This window comes from Acomys minous (genome assembly GCF_964271855.1).
Source record: "Acomys minous genome assembly, chromosome: 11".
NCBI lineage: Eukaryota > Metazoa > Chordata > Mammalia > Rodentia > Muridae > Acomys > Acomys minous.
The window spans coordinates 18,425,212-18,448,683 of record NC_140492.1 but is presented as its reverse complement, the minus strand read 5'-3'; the positions used below and the strand labels follow the sequence as shown (position 1 = coordinate 18,448,683).

At 37.7% G+C, this 23,472-nt stretch overlaps 2 long non-coding RNA genes across 2 annotated transcripts in view; one reads left to right on the top strand and one right to left on the bottom strand.

Moving 5' to 3' along the window:
- The window catches only part of LOC311608366, a 42,417-nt gene extending 18,979 nt beyond the window's left edge, over nt 1-23,438 (top strand). The window contains exon 3 of the long non-coding RNA XR_014782933.1: nt 23,393-23,438. This is a non-coding gene — a long non-coding RNA (uncharacterized lncRNA). The remainder of the gene's footprint in view (nt 1-23,392) is intronic.
- LOC311608367 lies at nt 458-11,628 on the bottom strand. Its single transcript, XR_014782934.1, has 4 exons — nt 11,489-11,628; nt 11,162-11,336; nt 875-946; nt 458-668 (listed from the first exon to the last, which is right to left on the bottom strand). It is a non-coding gene; the product is annotated as an uncharacterized lncRNA (long non-coding RNA).
- Nucleotides 23,439-23,472: the final 34 nt, after the last annotated feature.

Below are 23,472 nucleotides of genomic sequence, written 5' to 3'. Positions count from 1 at the left end.
CTATCTCAAAGAAGATGATGAGGATTGTTTTTTGTTGTTGTTGTTGTTTTTTGGGTCTTTCAAGACAGAATTTCTCTGTGTACTTTTAACTGTCCTGGACTTGCTTTGTAGACCATGCTCCCTTTGAACCCACAGAGCTCCACCTGCCTTTGCCTCCCTGAGTGCTGGGGTTACAAGCATGTGCTCCTGCACCCAAATTATAATTTATTGAATATATATATGTATAATGTTTATATTCACCCAAACATGAAACCAAAATATTGTAAAAATAGTATAACAAAGCTTATTATTATGCCTCCCTTTATTTTTAACCTTGAGCACATAAATAGCTAAACACTCTACTTTTTATAATAAATTGAATTTCTGTTCTCCATTGTGAAGAATTGAGGATGCAATCAATTTGCTTTTTGCTGGATAGAAGGTCAGGCTTTAATGCATTCACATTTTTGGTCTGGGTGGAAGATTTATCACAGACTGAAGGGGATTTGGGTATTGATTCTCAGACAGATCCTTTTGAGGTATCTTCCAGAATCCTGAGGCAGATGTGGGAGCTGACCTGAGGATTTGTCTGCTGTCTGGAGCTGGGTGGCTCACTGGCCATCTGTGAGTAATTATATGTAATATCCATACCTGGGAAGGGGGAGCTGTTTCATAGCCAGATGTGAACACTAAAAAGAAATGTTCAGAAAAACTGGTGAGAAGCCAGCTAGCTGATGAAATGGAAAGAAAACTTAGGGAAAATCAATTACTTTATCACAAATATAAAAAAAAAATCTAGTGAGGCTTGTTAAAGGAAACATTTCCTACATGGACAGGTACTTAGTAAATTCTCTCCTACAGTGTGGATAATGAAAAAAACATTTCCTTCACTTACCTTCTATTTAAATCTGGTGGGTCAGAAACTTTTTCTAGCCACCATGGCTCATCCATTCATAGATCACTTCCCCTATTTGAAGAACGTAAATATCCTATCAGGTCTGTTAATCTTTTTTTCCTTTCTTTTTAAAAAATATTTTATTAATTTATTCATATTACATCTAAATTGTTAGCCCATCCCTTGTATTCTCCTAATCCTCCCTCCCTTCCGCTTTCCCCCTACTCCCCTCCCCTATGTCTGTGACTGAGGGGGACCTCCTCCCTCTGTATATGCTCATAGGGTATCAAGTCTCTTTTTGGTAGCCTGCTATCCTTCCTCTGGGTGCCACCAGGCCTCTCCATCAAGGGGACATGGTCAACATGGGGCACCAGAGTTCGGGTGAAAGTCAGACTCCACTCTCCACTCAACGGTGGAGAATGTCCTGCCCATTGGCTAGATCTGGGTAAGGGTTCCAAGTTTATTGCCTGTATTTTCCTTGGCTGGTGCCATAGTTTGAGCAGGATGCCTGGACCCAGATCCACATGTCATAATGTTCTTCTTGTAGGTTTCTAGGACCCTCTGGACCTTCCTTCTAATTCCCCATTCTTCCATGCTTCTTTCACCAATAGAATGTCCTCCCCTCTGACCCACTTTCCTGGTAAGTGAAGACTTTCATGGGACATGCCGCTTGGGCTAGTGTCTCAATATAAGTGAGTATATACCATTTGACTCTTTCTGCTTCTGGGTTAATTCACTCATTATGATCATTTCTGGTTCAATCCATTTGTCCACAAATTTCAGAAATTGCTTGTTTTTAATAGCTGAGTAGTATTCCATAGTGTAACTGTACTACAGTTTCTTTATCTACTCTTCAACTGAGGGACACTTAGGTTGTTTCCATGTTCTGGCTATTATGAATAAGGCAGCTATGAACATGGTTGAGCATATGTCCTTGTTGTGTGGTAGAGCATCTTCTGGGTATATGCCAAGGAGTGGAATAGCTGGGTCTTGAGGAAGCCCTATTCCCAGTTTTCTGAGAAAGCGCCAGATAGATTTCCAAAGTGGTTGTATAAGTTTGCATTCCCACCAGCAATGAAGGAGTGTTCCTCTCTCTCCACATCCTCACCAGCATGTGGTGTCAGTTGAATTTTTTATCTTAGCCATTATGATGGATGGAATCTCAGTGTCGTTTTGATTTGCATTTCTCTGATGACTAAGGAGGTTGGGCATTTCCTTAAGCGTTTCTCATCCATTTGATATTCCTCTGTTGAGATTTCTCTGTTTAGTTCTGAGCTCCATTTCTCAATTGGGTTATTTGGTTTGGTGGTGTTTAATTTTTTGAGTTCTTTATTTATTTTGGATAGTAGACCTTTGAATCTGTTAATCTTTTGTCAAGTACAGTTTGGTGTTTGGGGTGGTTATTTTTGTCATCTTGCCACAAGTAGGAAGAGTGTTTCAGTGGGGGATTGCCTGGGAGGTTTGCCTGTGGCAAGTGGGTAAGGAACTGAAGTGGCCAGAGCAAGGCTGGAAGTAGATGGTTCCATTCCCTGGAGCTGGGTCCCTGACTGTATAAAAAGATGATGGGCTGGGCTAAGTGCCAGCATGCATGCATTCACTCCCTCTCTGCCCTGGACTGTAGGTGTAACATACTTCCTCAAGTCCCTGCCACCTGTGCATTGCCTTTTATGATTAACTGTGACCTGGACTTTGAGCTAACCTCTTTCCTCTCTAAGTTGTTTTGGTCTGGGTTTTTTGTCACAGCTACCAGAAAGGAGACTAGCAGGTTGCCATTTGTGTAAATTAATATCAGATTGGGAAGGCAGTCTCAGATGATGTTAGCATCACCATACTTTTCTGGCTGCAGACAGACCCATTTTATCCCCTGTGCCTTTGGTTTCGGCTTCCAATTGAAGACACATTCTACTCTGCTTTACCTCTATTATGTCCTGCTCTTAGCTCACCCATTTGTGACCTTTCGCATTGATGATTAGAGACAAGCATGAGAAAAATAAAGGGATTCAGCTAAAGTGAAGTCACCTTATGCTTAATCTCTTAACGGCTTTTATTTTCCCATCAATATGAACAACTTTGCCTCAAATCAAAAACGTGTGCTGTTATGAGAAGATGTATTCAGAGTACATAATTATACTGTATTTCTCCTGGAATATGAAAGTATTTAATCAAGAGACTTGTTAAATAAGAGGTTATATAAATTAACACAATATTCATGCTTAGCAATGCTTTTAGAAGAAAGAGCAAAGCCACCTTTGAAGCAAAGTGAAATAAAATCCTGCAGTCATGGAGGGAATCATTGGTACGTGCTTCACATTTTACATGTGAATCAGCCCCATAAACCCACAGTTTCATCAGAATAAGAGGAAATTAAAAGTACAGACAAAATATCTGTGGAATGTGCCTGTATGCATGCATGGGAAACAAACATGCATGCACATACACATGCATGCACACTTGAGGACACATACACATACACACACACACTCTCTCTCTCTTTCACACACACACACACACACACACACTCTCTCTCTCTCTCTCTCTCTCTCTCTCTCACACACACACACACACACATACACACAGTCTCTCTTTCACCCATGCATGCACACGCACACACACATACACACACTCACACGCACATATACACACACAATCTCTCTCTCTCACACACATACACACAGTCTCTCTTTCACCCGTGCATGCACACGCGTGTGCACACACGCACACACACACACACACACACACACACACACACACACACACACACACACACACACACCATACATAAAGATCCTCAAATCAAGAGTTAATTTATTTCAGTTCATAAGCAGAATTCAACTGTGGGTAGGCTATAACGGGAATGCCATTTATTTTTCCGAGTGGGTCCATGGACTTGTGATGGATAGTGTTGTCTTTTATGTAGAAACTGGCTCCAGTGCACTTCACTGTTTGTTTTATGAGGGGTTTGTTTTTAATTTGTGTCTAGTGGCTTAAGGTTTTATTTTCCAGATAAGTTTCGGTTTAATTATCAGGGCTGTCCGCAGACATTGTCATATTCTCACTGTCCTTGTAACCTGACAGAATTAGTGCTGATTCTTAGTTAATAACTCAGATGTTTTTATGGCTTACTTGATCTATATCTGGGCTCTTTGATCTATTTTAATCCAGTTACCAAATATCTGGCAATTATTATATTAAATATTTACCATGATGCTACAGATGAGTGAGGAAAGAAACTTCTGGCCTCTCCCTCATCCTTTTTTTTTTTTTTAAAACACTTTCTATCGTCTTATTTAGATAAATAAAATAGAAGCTGAGAACATCTGGAAACAATCAGAAAACAACAGTTTGGAAGTTTCTGCTTCATTTAGACTTGACATACTTCAGAATTAAGCTATTCACAGGAAAATTAAATTTACATTTTGATTTCATTTAGAAAATCCATCTATTTGGCATCTCCAAAAAAACATTAACTTACCATTTCCATCCTCACTCTCTTTATTTATCACTGATCGAACTTTACCTCCCCCTCCTCAAAATGTACGTATCTGGTCTTCAGTCATAAAATGTTTATTCTAAAATCTTGGAATAGGGACTCTATTTCTTTGCACTTCATAACCCCCCAAGGTCTGGTAGTGTGATGGAAAAGTGCCGAGCCCAGCTTGGTTCCCCTGATTTCACCTGATCTCTTCAGGCAGCATGCGGTCCGTCCACCCGTGGCGTTTGATTTCACTGTTTGTGTTTTCTCTTTACCTCCATCCTCACCTGCTCCCTTTCCCTGCCCTCCTTCTCTCAGCACGTTTACTCTCTTCTCCTCTTCCCCCATCAACATTTTATATTTACTTTTGATGTTGTATTGTATCTTCAAATGACACCTCTGCCACTCGCACTCCATCACAGTAGCCTGGTCCTTCCTTTGGTTTTAGTAATCCTTGTTCACAGGCTTACAGTGCATTTGTTCTACTTTCTGCCTTGACGGTGGTGCCTCACCATTCTCTTCTGCATAGTCTCTGAATCTCACGCATCATTGTGATGGTTTTAGTTTTGATTGTCAGCTCGATGAGATGTAGGATCACAGTTTAAGCAAACCTCAGGTCAAGCCCGTGCGGGAATTTTTAAGTTGGGCTAATTAATGTGAGAAGATCTAATAATGGTAAATGCAATGCAAATTTATAATGACTTATCTGTTCTTTTGTGCTGAGAGCAAAGCCCTTTGTTCCCATGTTCATTTCTCATTCTGGACACACGCGCACACACACGCACACACACACGCACACACACACACACACACACACACATAATCTCCATTTCAAATCTTCCTAATGTCTATGAAAATTAATTAATATTAGGATGAGGATATACTGCAGTGACAGAGTGGTTTCTTAGCATGTGCAAGATCCTAAGTTCAATCTGTATTACTTTGAAACAAAGAAAAACAAACAAATATACAAACAAACGCCAACACAACAAATAATGCTTTGACAAACTACAAGAATATAGATATGATGAAGCAAGATAATAGTTGTAATAAATAAATGGGAGTCAGTGTGGTATCGGATATGGATATTGAAGTTTCCTCTGATTTCTGTAATGTTCTGTTTAAACATAAGTTAGTGCCTGAAATCCCAGCGTTTGGGAGGAGTAGGCAGCAGGGTTTCTGTGATTTCAAAGTGAACCTGTTTGGCACTGTGAGCTCTAGCCAAGTCTGATCTTTATCCAAGTGCAGATACATGAATGCCTTTTGATTTAGATTATTCACTGGAAAATGAAATAGATGAAAAATGTTTTCTGATAAAATTTCCCTTATGAAAATTGGTTTTTAAAGTCCTGAAATTTGAATTAGAACATTATTGGGAGACATTTTGAAGTTATCTTGGTAAAAGATTTTCAGAAGGGGATTTTTTTTCCCCAAAAAGTCTTTAATCACCAATGAAGAGATCATTAATGATGCAATAAATGAGAAAAATTAATTACGTCAGAAGAAGAATTCTCCAAAATAGGGAAGATTTATTAGTGCTGAGGTAGTCAACTATCCTTTTAATGTGTATATTGGGAAGCTTTGTTGTCCTACACACTGTTCATAGCATTCATATGAATTTAAACCTGGAAGGACTAATGATGTCTTTTGTCATTCAAGCTGTTGGTTATTTAGAGATAAGGTCTCATACTGTAGCCCAGGCTGACACACAACTTACCCTGTAGACCACGCTGACATTAAAATCAGTAATTCATTCTACTTCTTCAGACACCCTAGCACAGGGGTTATAGTTGTGAGCCACCATAGCAGGGCTTAGTGACATCTTTTTAATATACATATCCCCAAAGAAGAATACAATCATTAAAATAACAGCATGAACTAAAGTAGAATTAGAGAAATATGTGGGTCGAACCCATTTCTTGTCTTATCTAGGCAAGAATTTAATTGATTTAAATAAAAAATTAAATATGAGGAGTAGTGGATGCCTCTGACATGGACTCTGGTTCCCACTTGTCGATCACTCCCCCTTGTGGGGCAGCCTTGCCCGGCAGTAAAGGAAGAGGATGCAGGCAGTCCAAATGAGACTTGAGAGGCTGGGGTCAGATGATAAGGGAGGAGGGCTCCTCCGTTCTGAGGACTAGGGGAGGAGGGGAGGGGGGTTAAGGGAGGGAGGAGAAGAGGGAGAGGGTACAATCAGGATGTAAAGTGAATAAATTAAAAAGAAAAAATAATAAAAGAAAAAAATGGATCCTTTTCTCATACAATATATCCTAACCATAGTTTCCCCTCCTTCCTCTCTTCCCAGCTCCATCCTCCACCCCTCTCCCCCAGATCCGTTCCTTCTCTTTTTCCTTTTATAAAGGAGAAGACCTCCAAGAGACAACGTCCAAACAGGACAAAACAGGATGCAATAAGACAATGGAAAAGCCCTTATACTGAGGCTGGACAAGGCAACCCAATAGGCACAAAAGGGTCCCAAGAGCAGGCAAAAGAGTAATAGATACACATGCTCCACAAAACACCGAGCTAACCGCTACAACATATACATACAGGACCTTCTGCAGCCCCATGCAGGCTCCGTGTTTGCCAGTTCAATCTCTCTGAGCCCAGGTGAACTCTGCTTAGTTGATTTGCTGGGGCATTTCTCCTGGTGTTCTCCATTCCCTCTGACTCCTATAATCTTTCCTCCACGTCTTCTATGGGGTTCCCAGATCTCCAGGGGGAGGGACCTCATGGAGACCTTCAATTTAGACTGTGTCTGCCTTATGTCTGACTGTGAGTTCTCTACCTGCTACTGTCTGCTGCAGCAGAAAGACTCTCTTATAACTAGAGAGCTGTGAGAATGATTACCGGCATTTTTCACTTGTTGGATTTAGTTTATGAGTTCGATTATGGGGGATTTGCCCCTGGCCACCCTTCTCTTTGGCCCATGAAAGTTATCTTTTGAATGAGTGATGGATGTAGCATTATTTCTAGCCTTAAATCTAATTTGGAGATTCCTGAAATAATACATTTTTATGATTAAGATAAAATGAATCAATTATCTTTGTTTCACCTTTCCAGACATCTAATTAAAAATAGAGAAATTCAAAACAATCAGAAAACTAATTATTTCATTTCTTTTGATATTTCAATTTAATTTTGTTCAGTTAACAAATCCACCTTTTATAGGCACTTTAAGTTGAAAAAATGGCATAGTATTGTTGAAAATATGGCATATACTAAACATGTCTATTCAATATTTTTAATATACATTAAATTTTATTGTTCAAAATTACTTTTAGAATGCACATTAGGCTTTTATAAACAATCAAAACATCAATTGGTTTTCTTGGTTAGGTTTCAAATAAGGGCTGTAAATTTGAGAGACATTATGCAAGTTATATTTATTGATATCATAAAATAAGAATCCTAGGGCTTTGGATGCCACAGCAAGGAGGAGGTGACAATCAAACATGGTCAGAGAAAACCTCACTGAAGAAGCAACATCTAGATAGACATTGCACCCTTATGGGTATGAATTTTCCCACTGTGCGTTCTATGCTATTACATTCTACATTAGAGATGTGTACATTATCTACATTTGACCAACTTCTCTACTGTATCCTTATCCCTAATTACTTTCCTTTGTGAGTTGGGTTGGTTGGTTTGTTTTATTTTTCAGCTGTTTTTTTTTTTTTTTTTGCCCGAGTTTTTTTTTTTTTTTTGTGTGTGTGTGTGTGTGTGTGTGTGTGTGTGTGTGTCCCTCTTCTTTTCAAATGCATTAGACATAATCTCAAAGCTACTTTTCTCATTCAACCTGTAGGAAAGTCATTCAATGTAAATATGAACTTTATTTTACATTTTTAATTGTCTGATGGTTTCACCTATTTATGTTAATGAATTTTAGTTATTTCACACTGCTCTCTCTGGCTCATGGCTTCTCTCTGTGTGTGGCACTTTGAATTTCATTATAGTTATTTGTCCACATGTGGGTGGGGTCCTATTTAGTGGAGCAATGGCAATTTATCTGTGGCTACACCGCTGAAGAAAGCAATACCCTCCAAAATTCTTAATTGCTATGGTCCTTCTGGAGGGAGGGTGGGGCATTATAGACCACTCCCTCATTCCTTCTGAAGCACTGAGGTAACATGGACAGGTAGCTGTGGCTGTAGACAACTTCATGAGTACAAGATCATTTTATGTTCAGAAAACATCTGAATGTAAGAATGTCCTCATCTTCCAGTAGAGTCATAAGAAGCCATGACAGTGTGACATCACTACTTTTAGAGATGGGTTCTGGGAAATACATTCTGGGTACATTTAATGATTGCTATTGGTTACTTCGTATAAATTTCCTATCTGTGATGCAAACAGCATTTCAGGATTTGAAACTGCAACATGTAGAAAGCGTTAAAGGTGACCGGGGAAAAAGGGAATAATAATACAGATTCAACATTTTCAGTTCTCAGGACAACTATGCCAGAGAAGTTACGTTCCTGCAATGTGAACTACATCTTCACACTATTGAACCTTCTCACTCAGTTTCCAGTTTAATGCAGAGGTAACCTTCGTCAGCCTTAAACATCAAGCCATTGTTAAAGTTTTAAAATTTCGTAAAAAGCTAGAGAGATGATAAGACTTTCTTTGGATAAGTACTTCTTTTCTATTGGATCTGTAACTATTTAGTGTGCGCAGCATAAAACACCACTTGTGGCCTTGCAGATCTGTAGTGAGCAGGTCTAGCCTCACATTCTATGTGCTCCTTTGTTTTTCTTTCTCTACTAACTGCAGACTCTTCTCTTCTTTGTAAGACCTGTGATATCAGCTTGGACCTGTTTAGACAGTCAGGACAGTCTCCTTTATTAAAAACATATGAACCTAATTATATCTGAAAAAATATCTTTTGTCACATAATATAAAATGTTTATAAATTATAGGTAGTATTAGAACATGGACACCATATGTGTACCAGTCTATCCACTACAGACAGAGAAGACAATAAGAGGAGGGAAAAAATTCAATATAGACATGTATTGGGGGAAATTTGGTTTTCTTTATTTTTATGTGAGTGTTATGTCCCCTGTGACTATATGTGTTCGCATGTGTGTGGATGGACGTGTATAGCCATAAATGCCCTATTGTGTTTATGAGTGTGAATACAGAGACCCAGGTTAATATTGGGTATTGTCTAAAATAGCTCTCTGCTTTGTTAATTGATGGAAGGTCTCTGGAGTTCAGCTAGTCAATCTAGCCAATTTGCTCTGGGAATTCCCTGCCTCTGTCACCCAAACTTTGAGACTTCCTGTGGTCTGCTGTTTCTTCCCAGATCATTAGAGGGGTTCTGGGAACCTGAATCCCAGCCCCTATGCTTGTAAGAAAGGGCTTCATCCACTGAATCATCCCCCTGTCCCTAGAAGCATGTTTTAATACTTTCTGTTAAATAGTATTTACTAGAAAATTGAAGCATTTAATGATTATTTTTTTGAGCTAGCCAAAAATTTGTAAGAAAACATACAGCTCTGTAGTTAAAAGCCTTTTTATGTTCCACTTCTTGTATTGGGTGGTTTTAGTTCGATGTTTTGGCTCTAACATTTCGATATAATTATAATGTTTAAAGATTTTTTTTTTTGCTGGTCCATTGTGAAACATTTTCCCATCACTGCTGATTTAGTTTTATTATATGTAGACTTCTTTGGACTGTGGTGGTGACTCTAATCATGGCTAAACACAGAGGTTGGAAATTCTTTTACAGTTCTAAAGATCCAAAATTTGAAAGATATAAGGTTGACAGTAATGACTTCTACATTTGTTTTTCATTTGGAACATTATTCTATACTTCAAGGAATTATGCTGAGCATTTTTTTGTCAAAGTGTTTGATATTTGGAGAGGGTTTGTGATTTTACTAAACAGAGAGATCACATCATCAAGTACTAGTCTCTAAGCTCCTTAAAATAGAAATAACTACTCTGCTCCAAAGAATCCAACTGGTTTGAGGTTAAGCAGTGTTTCATTGTGATGTCACAATTGCCTCTGCCTCTCTCCTTCATAAATTTTCTATCCCATGGTTTTTATTCCTACTTCAATAGAAAAATACCGACATAAATTAAAATTGAGCATGAAGTCACTCTTTGGGGAGTTGTTCCCTCCTTTTCTTCCTGTACTGATATTAAAATCCTTCATTTTATTTTGCCTGGAGGAAAAATCTGTTCTATCAGTTTTCTATCTACATTTTGCTTAGGAAATATGAGGAAGACAGCTGTTTTAATGTTTAAATTGATCCAATTTCTATTAAGGCTGTCCTCAGGGCTTTTTAAAGTTTATTTTTAATTCTGGCAGAATTTGTTTAAAATAAGACATTAGAAACCATTGTCATTTTTTTTTCTGCCTAATTTTTTGAAGAACGTATGGTAACTGATGTCTTAATTAAGCAGTAGAAATGTGTGTTCTCAAGCTAACCAGAAAATACCATTGCAGGGTAAAGTAGTGTATTTATTTAATGACTACTTTGCTCAGTTGATCTGACTGGCATTTTCGGTATGAGATTACAGGGGTTATTTGTTCATTTATATTAAAAACTTATGTAATTTTAAAATCCTGTACACTAAGATATTGTAGTTTATGTATATGTATAAGGTGGTGGTTTGTGGTGTGATGGTGAAGTGGAAAGAGGACGTTTATATTGCTTTGAGTTCCACTGAGAACTGCTGTCTTGGGAGGCCAGGTACCAATTTTGGATTTAAGAGGGGACTTGCGCAATCATTTTATGATATGGTCAGAAAAAATAAGTCCTGAAATACTTTTTAGAAGTCTGAGCCTCTTATCTAGTTCACACCTGTATGCCTTGTGTGTAAAGATGAAACGGTGTGTCTTCCCAGTGTGAGAACGAGGGCGCATGTGGCCTGCTCTCACCCTGTCCTGTCTTTGCTTTCAAAAGGGTGAGAGAAGAGCCTTCATCCTGGAGTAATCAGGCTCCCAGCTTGCCTTATGGTTCCATTTTTGGTCGGTTCCTGTGTGAACAAAAACACCTGCATCATAATGAGAACTGGAAATAGTTGACATAAAGTGCCCTTCTCAGTCTCTGTTCCACTGTAGAGAGCTAACAAATGATGGTTATTATTGTTATCTTGTAAAATCTCTCATGTTGCTGGATTTAACTTACCTGTTACTCATTTGCAGGGGACATACAAGTAGAATCAGTCATTATGGTCATTATTGAAGCACATTTCCCGCCTCAGACTAGTGGCTTGCAGTGCTAGTTATTAGCACTGTAGATTCTGAGCATGTAGATGCTGCCAGAGGACCTTCTGAGCCCAGCTCTGTCTTGGTTGTTTATTAATCTGTTACCATGGAAACAGGTATTTAATCATTAAAAAACCTGAAGAAAATGGCTTTATAAAAGCTCTATTTCAAATAATGTTAGTGGTGGGCAGTGAGTCTTTTAAAAATATGATTTTGAAGCAACTAAACTCATTTTTGACAATCTGATTCAGGTTTCCATGGAAACAAAAGTGACAGTGGAGGTCTCTAAGCTCTTATAACTGGAGGGGTTCAGGTTAAGTCTTACAAATGTCAGTTGTCTTAAGGCACCTAGCTATTCTCCAGGGTAAACAAAAGACCCCTGCCCCAAGCAATTACAAATTTATATATACACAGTGCTGTGTAGCATCAGGCATGTAGGCTCAGCATGGTGTTGGAAAAGTAGCCTCGAGCTCACATCTTGAGACATATCTAAAAAGCAGGAAAAGACACACTGGGAGTAGTATGGGCTTTTGAAACCTCAAAGTTCTCCACAGTAGCGTACTTCCTCCCACAGATCCAGAGCTCCTAGTCCTTCCCAAACAGTTTCACCAACTGGGTTCCAAGTATTCAAGCATGAGCCACTCAAACCACCCACCATATCCTTGAAAACATGCCTAGAGGGAAACCAAAGGATATAAACAGTAAAGAAGGAAGTGTCTTTATTTATTTGTTACGTGAAAAAACTAATTCTGAGAGCAGGTACTACCAACAAAGTGACAGGATGTTAACTTAACATACAACAATTAGTATCCTTCTCTATATATTCTATATATGTTCTCTATATATTCCAGTAGAAAATATAATAAGAAAGAAATAAGGAAAATAGATCCATTCACAATTATTTCCTCCCAAAATTCTTCCTACTAAGCCTAACTAAGGTTCTGAAATAACTGTAACATGAAAAACAAAACAAAACAAAACAAAACAACAACAAAGACAAAAGAAAGAAATTGAGGAAGATGTGATGACTTCCCGTGCTGATGGATCGGAAGAATCAATATTATGAAAATGATTATGTTACTAAATGTGACATATAGATCCAATGTGATCCCCATCAAAATAGAGATGACATTTTACACACACACACACACACACACACACACACACACAGTGAATTTACATGGTAACATAGTCAAAGAACTCCTCAGCAAAAATATGTTGAGGCATGGCACTTAATTGATTTCAGGCTCTACTGAACAGGCATTGTCACAAACAACATGATTCTGGATTGTAAGCAGCCATATAGATTAATGAAATAAAGTAGTCAGATACATACCTGTCCAGCTATAGTCCTTTTATTTAGGACAAAGTTCTCAAATATGTATATTGAAGAAATGATAATTTCTAATGTTGCTGGTAAAATAGGATACCTTCATCCAGAAGAATCGAACTGGAGCCCCTGACTTACCTTGTGTGACCACCAACTCCAGGTGAATCACACACCCTAGTGTAAGCCTCAAAATGCTGAAACTATTAGAAAAAATGTGATGTAACTACTTTAATATACAAGCACAAGGAAACAATAGAGCTCCAATTCTTCAGGAAATAATGTCTACAATGACAAATGGACTTTATGAAGTTAAAATTCTCTGTATAGCAAAGAAAACAGTCAAATGAATAAAGAGACAGCCTACATAAAGAAGAAAGAATATTTTCAAACTGTAAATCTTATATATGGTCAACATACAAAGGAATAAAAAAATTACTGGGGTATGCTTGAATACCGTGCTATAGCAATTATAACAAAAAAGCCAACAACAACAAAAACTAAACAACAAGAAATCAAATGACTCAATCAGTAACTTGCCTAATGAACTAACCAGGCAGTTCTTAAATGAACTATAAAAGGCAATAAACAAATAGAATATGTTCAATCTCTCTCTATATCACAGAACTGAAAATCAAAACTACACTGGAGTTCCACCACACCCGAGTTGGGATGGTGTCATCAAGAAAACAAATGACTCTGCTAAAATGCTGCAGAAGAGCACCCTTAACACACCTCTGGTGGGAATATAAAGTGACCCACCCACTGGGGAAGTCAGCATAGAGGTTACTCATAAAACTCAAGATAGAAGCTGGGTGTGGTGGTGCACACCTTTAATCCCAGCACTCGGGAGGCATAGACAGGTGGATCTCTGTACAATTGAGGCCAGCTTGGTCTACAATATGAGTCTAGGACAGCCAAGGGTACACAAAGAAACCCTGTCTTGAAAACCAAAACCAAAACCAAACCAAACCAAACCAAACCAAACCAAAACAAAAAAAACAAAAGAAAGAAAGAAAGAAAACCACAAACAATAACAACAAAACCCTCAAGATAGAGCTAACCCCTGACCCAGCAACATTATATACCCAAAGGCTTCCAAGTCTATATATCATACAGATACTTGACTGTCAATGTATATTGCAACATCACTCTCAATACAACATAGGTACCTAAAATAGAGAAGTTTATAAGGAAAATGTAGTATATATAAAGAAAGGAAATATTTTGCATTTATGAAGAAGTAATGCTACTGTTAAGCAAATAGATACAAGTATAGTTCGTTGTTTTAAAGGAACTTAAAAAGTCTCAGAAACAGATATCACATTTTTACTACATTTTATAATTACCAACTTCATATGGTTATATAAAATCGTATATATGTATATATGTATATACATATATATGGCATTAAAGTGGAAGTGAAACTAAAGAAGCCAAAGAATTAACAGGAGGTGGGAGGAATCAGAAAGAGGAGAGGTGTGGGTTGTGAAGGATATGTTTAACATACATTAAATGCTTGGAGATAAGTCTTTGGTAGCTGTACATCTGAGAGAAGATTAATACTTAGAACATATAACCACTCAAAATGCCAAACAAGAAATCAAAGAGCCCAATTAATGAGTGGATTAGTGAAACGATCAGTTCTCAAAATATAAAATGCAAGTGGTTAATGAACATATGAAAAAATGTTTAGTCTCACCACCATGGAAATATCCAAGGGTAACCCTGTACAATGTGCAATGAATATACATAACGAATATTTTTAAGTATTAATAAATTATAATAAACAAGGAATGAAATTATCATTGCCATAATTACCTTCCAGCTGTTATCAGCTAGCAGCCATTAACATAGAGCCAAGATCCTACATGAACAAGAAAGATTACTACTCATGGAAGCCTCAGATTATTGCTATATATATTTTTAAATGATGATGTAACTTTCAAAAGAGGTGTGTGTGTGTGTGTGTGTGTGTGTGTGTGTGTGTTTTAGGCATAACACAGTTGAATATTTAATAGAATCGTACAGTAGAGCTGTAACTTTGATAAGCACTTGGAAAGCCAAGAGGAATTGTGGGGCTTGCTTTATTACAATATTTATTTTATTGCTGTGGTCTGGAATCAAATCCATAATATTGCCGAGGTATGTCTGTATAACACGTTATTGAGTTTATGAAATTTATAGAAGCAATATGTGTGAAAGTAATAAAACGGGCAGAAAGAGAACAGAACCATAAAGGGCACAAGTTTACTATGTCTCACATGAATTAACTTAGTATGAATCTGGATCTAATTCTAATACACACACATGTATATAATTTTAATAATCCCTAGAGCCATGGTAAAACTGTTTTTGCTGAGTTGTATATTTTTGTGGTGCAGAGATAGAACCTAGGGCATCATGCACAATAAGCAAGCACTTTGCCACCAAGCCACATTGCCAGGCCAGTCACATCAATTACTAACATAAATTTTACTACAATACACAGTCTTCATACCCTGGTATATTTTATTTTATCTGTTTTTATGAGACAGGGTTTTTCTGTGTAGCTTTGGCTGTCTTGGACCCACTTGTAGATCAGACTGGCCTTGAACTCACAAAGATCCGCCTGCCTCTGCCTTCCAGAATGTTGGGATTAGAGGCATGTGCCAGCATGCCTGTATCCTCTAATGTATTTTAAATCTTAAATACATATAAATATCATTTCATGTGCATAACCATACAATAAGTGCTAACTTTAGTAGTGGCTTGCTATATTCAGTAGTGCAGATTCACAAGACCTTACTCAACAAAGTTCTATTTTGATGGTGTTGTACATCATATTTGTCATTATACGTGAATGTTTTAATAAATATCACCATATAGATACCTTGTGTGGGTTTGTCTAGGCATTTCCTTGGGATTCTTTCCTAAAGATGGTATAGTCTATAAATAATTGACAAACATAAAACTCTTAGATTTCCTTTGTGTCAATTTAGTGTGTCTATAAGTGCTTTGTCTATATTTTATAAGAATGTACAACGTTAGCATTAGGTTTACTGTCTTATTTAGTTTGAAGTGCACAGTGCTGTGTGGTTAACTGTGAGCACTGTGCTCTACAGTGGATCTCTGGAATATATTTATCTACTGCAACAGAGACTTTATACTTATTAAAGAACAATTTCCATTTACCCCTCTCTGTAGTCCTTGGCTACCACTGTGGTGTTCTCTGTTTCCATGTATATTTGATTATTCTAGGGACCTCGTATACATGAAATGATGCAGTGCTTATCTTTCTGTGACTGGCTTACCTTATTTTTAGCTTAACGTCTGCCAGGTTCAACTGTGCATGTCAGGATTTTCTTCTTTTTAGGCTAAACAGTGCCATTGTATTTATACACTTCATTTTATTGTCCAAGCATAGTGGGCACTGGGGTCATTTCTACCTCTTGACCATTAAAAACACCACTTCACTGAATGTTAAGGTGCAGCTATGAGGTGCTTATTTTCACTCCTCTCCATATGTACCTAACAGTGAGGAAGATGGGCTGCCTGACATTTTATTTTTGACTTTTTGAGAAACTTCCATACTTTCCGTAGTTTCTATATTATTAGATTTTTAAGTGGTAGATATTAATCCTTTATCAGACATTTTGTTAAAATATTTTTAGTTTGTTATGTATATAAAAATAATTTTATAATTAAAATCGTTATATGGTCATACTCATTATTTTTTTAATAATGTTTTGCCTTTTGCATCTTTTTCGGAACTTTTTTAACCATAAATTTAATCAAAGACTTTCCTTTAAATAAAAATGATACTTTAGTTGATTTGTGGTTTATTTTGACCTCCAATGTGCAATTCAACTTCATCCTTCCAAGTGTGATGACATGTGTACCACAGTTTTCACACTTTCAGAATCTATTCCTTTTTATTGATAAGTCGTTTACTTTTGCAGAACTGTTGCACTACTTATTATACCTTTATAACACTTCTTAATGAGGAAATTTCTTCTTGATTAGTATTCTTCTACAGAAATTTCTAGAAGAAATTGAGTCATTTAGTATAAATCACATTTTGACTGGGGCTACATTAAATTTATAGCTTGGTGAAAACTGACTTGTAGGAGTCACCTCCTGTTCAGAATCATGGGTAATGTTGTTGTGCTTTTTATTTTTTTGTCTCATCCTAAAAATCCGACATTTTATTTTACTGCTGCCTTTCTTCTGTGGATTGAGAGCGTTCTGTGATGTGCTACCAGTCCCAACTCCCAGTCCTTCACTCTGCACTCCACTGTTTCCTTGTTTTGTTTCTCCAATTAGTAGCAAATTCTGCCATGTCTACACTACTGGGGAAGGTCCCATGGTGTCACAAGTTCATGGGATAATGGTTTCTATGGGGAGAGGGAGAAGCAGGGAAAATTTTAGTGTTTTTCTTTTCTTTTCTCCCTTGTCTTTTGTCTTGCTTTTATTTAATTCCTGATGTAAACTGTCCTAGCTCACACGTCACACAGTTTTATAGTTACTTCAGGGTATGAGTCAAAGAACACAAAAGAAAGCTCCTGTCCCTTACCATATACTTTCCACTTCCTAGAATAAGGCCATTTTAATTTGGTTAAGGCTTGTAAAAGAAAAAGTGACTGTGTGTGTGTGTGTGTGTGTGTGTGTGTGTGTGTGTGTGTGTGTGTGTGTAAATTTCTTTGTAGAAAAATGCTCAAACCACTGTCTTTGTCAGTTTGGGCTGTTATAACACATTAATACAGACAGAGTCTTAAAACGAGCAAATATCTATTTCTCATAGAAATGAAAAAGTTAAAGATCAAGGTGCCCACAGATCCAGCGTCTTCTTGTAGCATGTGTCTTCTCCTTGAGTCCTCATATGGTAGAACGACTTTCCTTGACTCCTACAAAGGCACCAACACCATCCACACTGCCCATTTTCATGGTCTAATCATCCCTTACAGACTTCATCCCCAATCCTACTGCACAGGGGTTAAGTTTTCAACATATGAATTGAATATGTGTGTGAATTGGAGGAGGCACAAATCTTTTTAACTCATATCAGTATCACCACCCACACACACCTTAATTAACTATAACACCTCCATCTGTATTACTGTAGAAGAACAAGGGCCTGGGAAGGACAAAATACTGGGTACATAAGTCTGAGTGGTGTGGTGATATCCATAGGTAGGTATCTACAAATATAGAATGCAGTGTTATAAATGTGAGCTCTGATCATATGTTTTGGGCTATGCAGCTAAATGTAGGAGTTAGCATTACTGAAAGATTGTTGAATGATCAAATCAACAAAACTGGTTTGTTTCTGGCAGTGCTTGCCAGTGTGTTATCATGTGACTTCACTCCAGCTTTACTTCTGACCAGGCACTTGGCTCAGATCTGATACTGTTGTGTGTTACAAACTTCAGTGTTTTTGTTATAGATAGTTTATTGCTTCTATAGAAACATATGCTTTAATTATGAAAAACAGACTTAATATTTTACTATCATTTCTCGGCAGTCATCAGATTAGTATATTTTTAGATTGTACTTTATTTAGATGTTTGATTTAAAGACATATTTGTGTGGATGATTTGAGTTTGTAAAATATTGTTAAATGGATTTTGGCTTGGCATAAGACAGAATTTCTAATTCTTATGTGGCCCACACTTACTTCAGCCATCGTGTACCATGTCTTTATAACAAATGGCACTTAGAGCACTGAAGATTGTAAAAGTCAAACTGTCAATTAGTAGTCCCTCTTTGAGGTGTTGGGCCTCATAGATCCTTTCCTCATCCAGGATGAAATGTTAGTAGATCCAAAATTATGCAGATAAACACTGTTGCAGTGAACTCATAGTGTAGTGACTATGACAGGTCCAGACAACAGCCTTGTTTCTGCACATCTCTCCATCTTCTTGTTCTGATATTCTTTTAACTACCTCTTTGTTGATGTTCCTTGATCTTTTGGTAATAACTGGCTTATTTTGAGCTGAGCATGTTATCATTACTTGGATTTGGCTCTCTGGCCATTTGTGTGTTTTTTTTTTTTTTTTTGTATTGCCCACTGAAACAAGATGAAAGTTAGGTTCTGCACTATCTATGGGTATGATAAATATGGCTATTTAAAAGTCAATTTGACAGCATTACTGCTTAACAAAACAATGGTGGGAGGATTGTCTCTAGATTCTATGACTTCCAATCCATTGGTTTGTCTCCCATTTCACAGAACCAGAGATGAGTTCACTCCTGTCCTGTAGGCTGGGCCTTAAATTCAATTGGAAAGCAGTTGGTTACACTTATAACAGTTATGCCACTCACTACTAGAGGGCACATCTTGCCTAATTTGTTATTATTGCGTCTTACACACACACACACACACACACACACACACCATGGAAAACTGTGAAGATACTGTATGTCCTACAATATTTAGTGTTCTCTCAGGTATTAATTTTTATGCAGAAACTGCATCATAATAAACAAATGCATCCATCTCATTAGTACTCAAATTTCCTTATCACGTGATAAAATTAGACATATGCCAAAGATTCACTACCAGTGAATGTTTTACTTGTACACCGATTCTATATCCTTAGAATCACATAAAAACGTCTCTTCGGAAGGAGGGTTGCGAGCAGAAAGAGTGAAGGCAGCTGTGGCATAGACTCTTAGAGGAGTGTGGGTTGGGTATGGACATTGCAAAGTGACACAGTGGCAAAAAAAGATGGGGCAATTTTGGGGGAATGTAAGGCTAATAACAGGAAGCTAGGATAGCTCAGAAAACAACTATTTATTTTGTTTGTAGTTTGTCTTGCTTAGCAGCATAGAAAAATTAGGTAAGGCACTGTGAGGGTAGAGGTTTTGGCTCCCTTTACAGTAAGAGCCATTAAGGCGTCTTCCCACCAGCCTGATCTCAGCCACCAGAAGGCAGGGCTATCAGTACTAAAGCGTGAGGAGCTAGAGAGTCCGGCCACGGACCTCTTCATCACTCATGCACTCACTTTAGTGATACGTGCAAACGGGAGTCCGGGCCAGAACTGCTTTTAAAAATATGTTTGCCCCTGCAACTGTAATCATTAGGTTATCATTCAACATTTCGTTTTTTGAGAAAATATAGCCATTTCATTTTATCTAGACATCTATGTAGTAGTGGTATTATTACTGATATGATACATTTTTTTAAAAAGCTTACTTCAGGCAGCTACATTTTATGTGTAGCACACACAGCTGCCACTTGAAGCACAGCTCACAATCAACTTGATAAGTCAATCAATTTTCATTTTTGTCCTCATCTCCTAGGTAACCAGAGCATCCATCCAGACCCTTGTCAAAGACGTACATTTAAAAAGCAATATGTATTCATAATCTGTTTTCTTCAAACACTGACTTGATAGAAAAGAAAAGAGCTTTCCATGCATGATTTTAAATCACAGCAACATGAAAATTTCTTTGATTCTAGCTAGAGAGCTTGAGGGGAAACATACCATAGACTACAACATCATTAAACTTCAGTCCCTTATGATCCATCAGGGATGAAAATGGGACCACCTGCTATGTCTATTATTTACTTAATGTGCATAACAAACATTCTTCCACTGGTTAGTAAAACAAATAGTAAGCCGCCTGACTTTACACTTATCACCCATGCCCTGCCCTCATAGCTCTTAGAAACACACAGCTTGATGGTGGGTGCACTGGAGTCAGTCTTTTGATGTGAGTACAAGACGTTTGACCTCAAAGGAAGTCATTTATCTGTCAAAAAACATCTCTGAGACAAAGCATTATGTAAAATGTAATTATAAAACAGTATTATTGGCATGGATAGAATGGGAAAAAAATCCAGCAGCTGCAAAAAGCTTTAAGTTTGTTGTACCTGAAATCCTCATGGTCTGTGAACTCATGAGAAAAATGGAACATTTGGTGTGTTTAGTAATGAAACATTCAGGAAGTCATGGATCTTGCTTGTCCTGTTGACATAGCTCAATGACTATACAAGTTTATCTGGGCCTAACTCCAGCTACCTGAACACAGTTAACTGGTTTGTTAGATAGCTCTCATGGGATATTTTAACCCATGCCTTGAAAAGGTTCAAAGCTAAATATGGCCATATATTGGGGGAAATGTTTATCAAATCAGAATTGTGGAGAAGAATAACTGGAAAATAACAATATGGATGAGACTCTCAAACATCCACCCCCCTTTTTACTAGTTAGAGTTTTTCTGTGTAGATTTGGCTGTCCTAGACTCACTTTGTAGCTTAGGCTAGCCTCAAACTCAAAGAGCTCCACCTGCCTCTGCCTCCCAAGTGCTGGGATTCCAGGCGTGCACTGCCGTGCCTGGCTTCTCATCTTTTTGCTTGGCTGTGTTGAGCCTTGCAAATCTAGCTCGATACATTTCTAAACGTGGCAGTTTTTAAATCACATTTAGATATGTGATGAACACCTTAGGTATTTTTCCCATCCTCACTTACATTAATAAAGACTACATTCATTTAAAATACCCCCGAACATAGAATACACAAGAACCAGATATTTCATATTTAAGAAGGTCTCATTAAGGGTTCAAACATCATTGAGTAGGTGTCCACAAAATAATAAGCACAACGAACACCGAATAATGCTGTTGTGATGACCAAGCCTGGTTGTTAACTTGATTTAGAATCACCATTGAAAAACTTGGGTCTGTCGAGGAGTTTCCAGATTAGTTTAATTAGGGTGGGAATCCCCACTGTAAATGTGAGCAGCACTAATCCATGGGCTGGAGTGCTGGACTCAATAAATAGGAGAAACCCAGCCAAATACCAGGATTCATCACTTTCTGCTTCCGCAGTAAAGGATGCAGTGAGACCAACTATCTCATGCTCATGCCACCATGACTTGTCCCTTTATGACCAACTGGGTCCTCCAACTGTGAGCCAAAATGAAGGCTTTCTTCTTTATTTCTTGCAGAAACCAGAAAAGTAACTAATACAGCATGTATTTAGACTGTCTTTCTCTGACTGAATCTTATTTCATACCAGTTTGCAACAAAAATGCTAAACTCCAGCCACAGTGAGATGGTTTCAGGTGGTGATGGAGCCTTTAATGTGCCGGTGAAGGCAAGGCTCCTGGCACTGTGTACAACCCAAGTAAATGCCTTCTGTTCTTCTAAAACAAAGGGGTAATGCTGACTAAGCTGCCAATAGTTTATAAATGATTGGTGTGAAATTACATCTCTCAGATACTAATAGGAACTTGTGGCAAACAGTTAAACATTTCTGGGACCTTCTTGATTTTTTTTTTTCTTGGTCAACATAAGGGTCAGAGATTTTTTTTGTTGTTGTTGATGTTAAAAATAACATGAGAGGATGAGGATTTACGTTGAATAAGAAGTTTGTCTCCTGCAGAGCTCTGAGGCTGTCACGTGATCTTAGATGAGAAGGATTTCACCTAGGATATAGCATTTTTTAATTTAATTTAATTTAATTTTAAAATATATTTTATTATTTTATTCATATTACATCTCAATTGTTATCCCATCCCTTGTATCCTCCCTCCCGTTTTCCCCTTACTCCTCTCCCCTATGACTGTGACTGAGGGGGACCTCCTCCCCCTGTATATGCTCATAGGGTATCAAGTCTCTTCTTGGTAGCCTGCTATCCTTCCTCTGAGGATTTAACATTTTGAGAAGTACAGTATCACAGGTCTTCAAGTCTAACTTGACTCACAGTCATCTATGATTGATTTTAATTTTAATTATAACCAAATTAAAAACTGTACATATGTATACCAAATTATAAAATGTTCAATATAAATACAATAAATATTGTAGAATATTTTATTTAATATAAAATAAAAGATGAAAGCAAATCTCTCTCTCTCTCTCTCTCTCTCTCTCTCTATCCCTCTCTCTCTCTCTCTCTCTCTCTCTCTATCCCTCTCTCTTTCTCTCTTTCTCTCTCTTTTCTTTAATTCTCTCTCCTGTCAGGATTTGTCTACTCATCATCTCAAAGTCTGTCCATCTCTTTTTCTCTCCATCTCTGTCTCTGTCCATATTAAATACATTTTCCCAAGTGATAGCTGTGATGGTTGGGAAAAGGTACAAAGAAAATCACCAGAGTCTGACTGTTTTGAAAGCAGAAGTTGTTTCCCTATCAACTGTTGTTAACAGGAAAAACATATGTTTTATTCTGAAAGAAAGCTATGAAAAACAACTTTTGTATTCAGAACAGTCAGGGCATGAAACTATTATCATTAATCTTTGGCTTCCCACTGTCCCTTTAGGTCCTACTATAGGAGTTATTCTGTGTTTCCTGAACAAAATCTTGGTCACATTCATCATCTAAATAACCCTATGTCAGTAATTCATGTGTCTAGATCCAGGTTATGATTATTATTTCATCCTTAATATTTCTTTTCTTTTTAAGTGCAGAAAGCAGGAAGGTATGCTGTGTCTTATGCTCTCCTGACATTTATTTCTACCTTCTCTTTGTCTCTTATTGTCTGTGTTTCTGGCTTCACCAAGATCACGCAGCAGAAGGGGTGAGAGAGGACTTGCTAACCCCAGCGAACACTCCAGCACCACTTGAGTGGCCATCAGCATCCTCAGGGGCA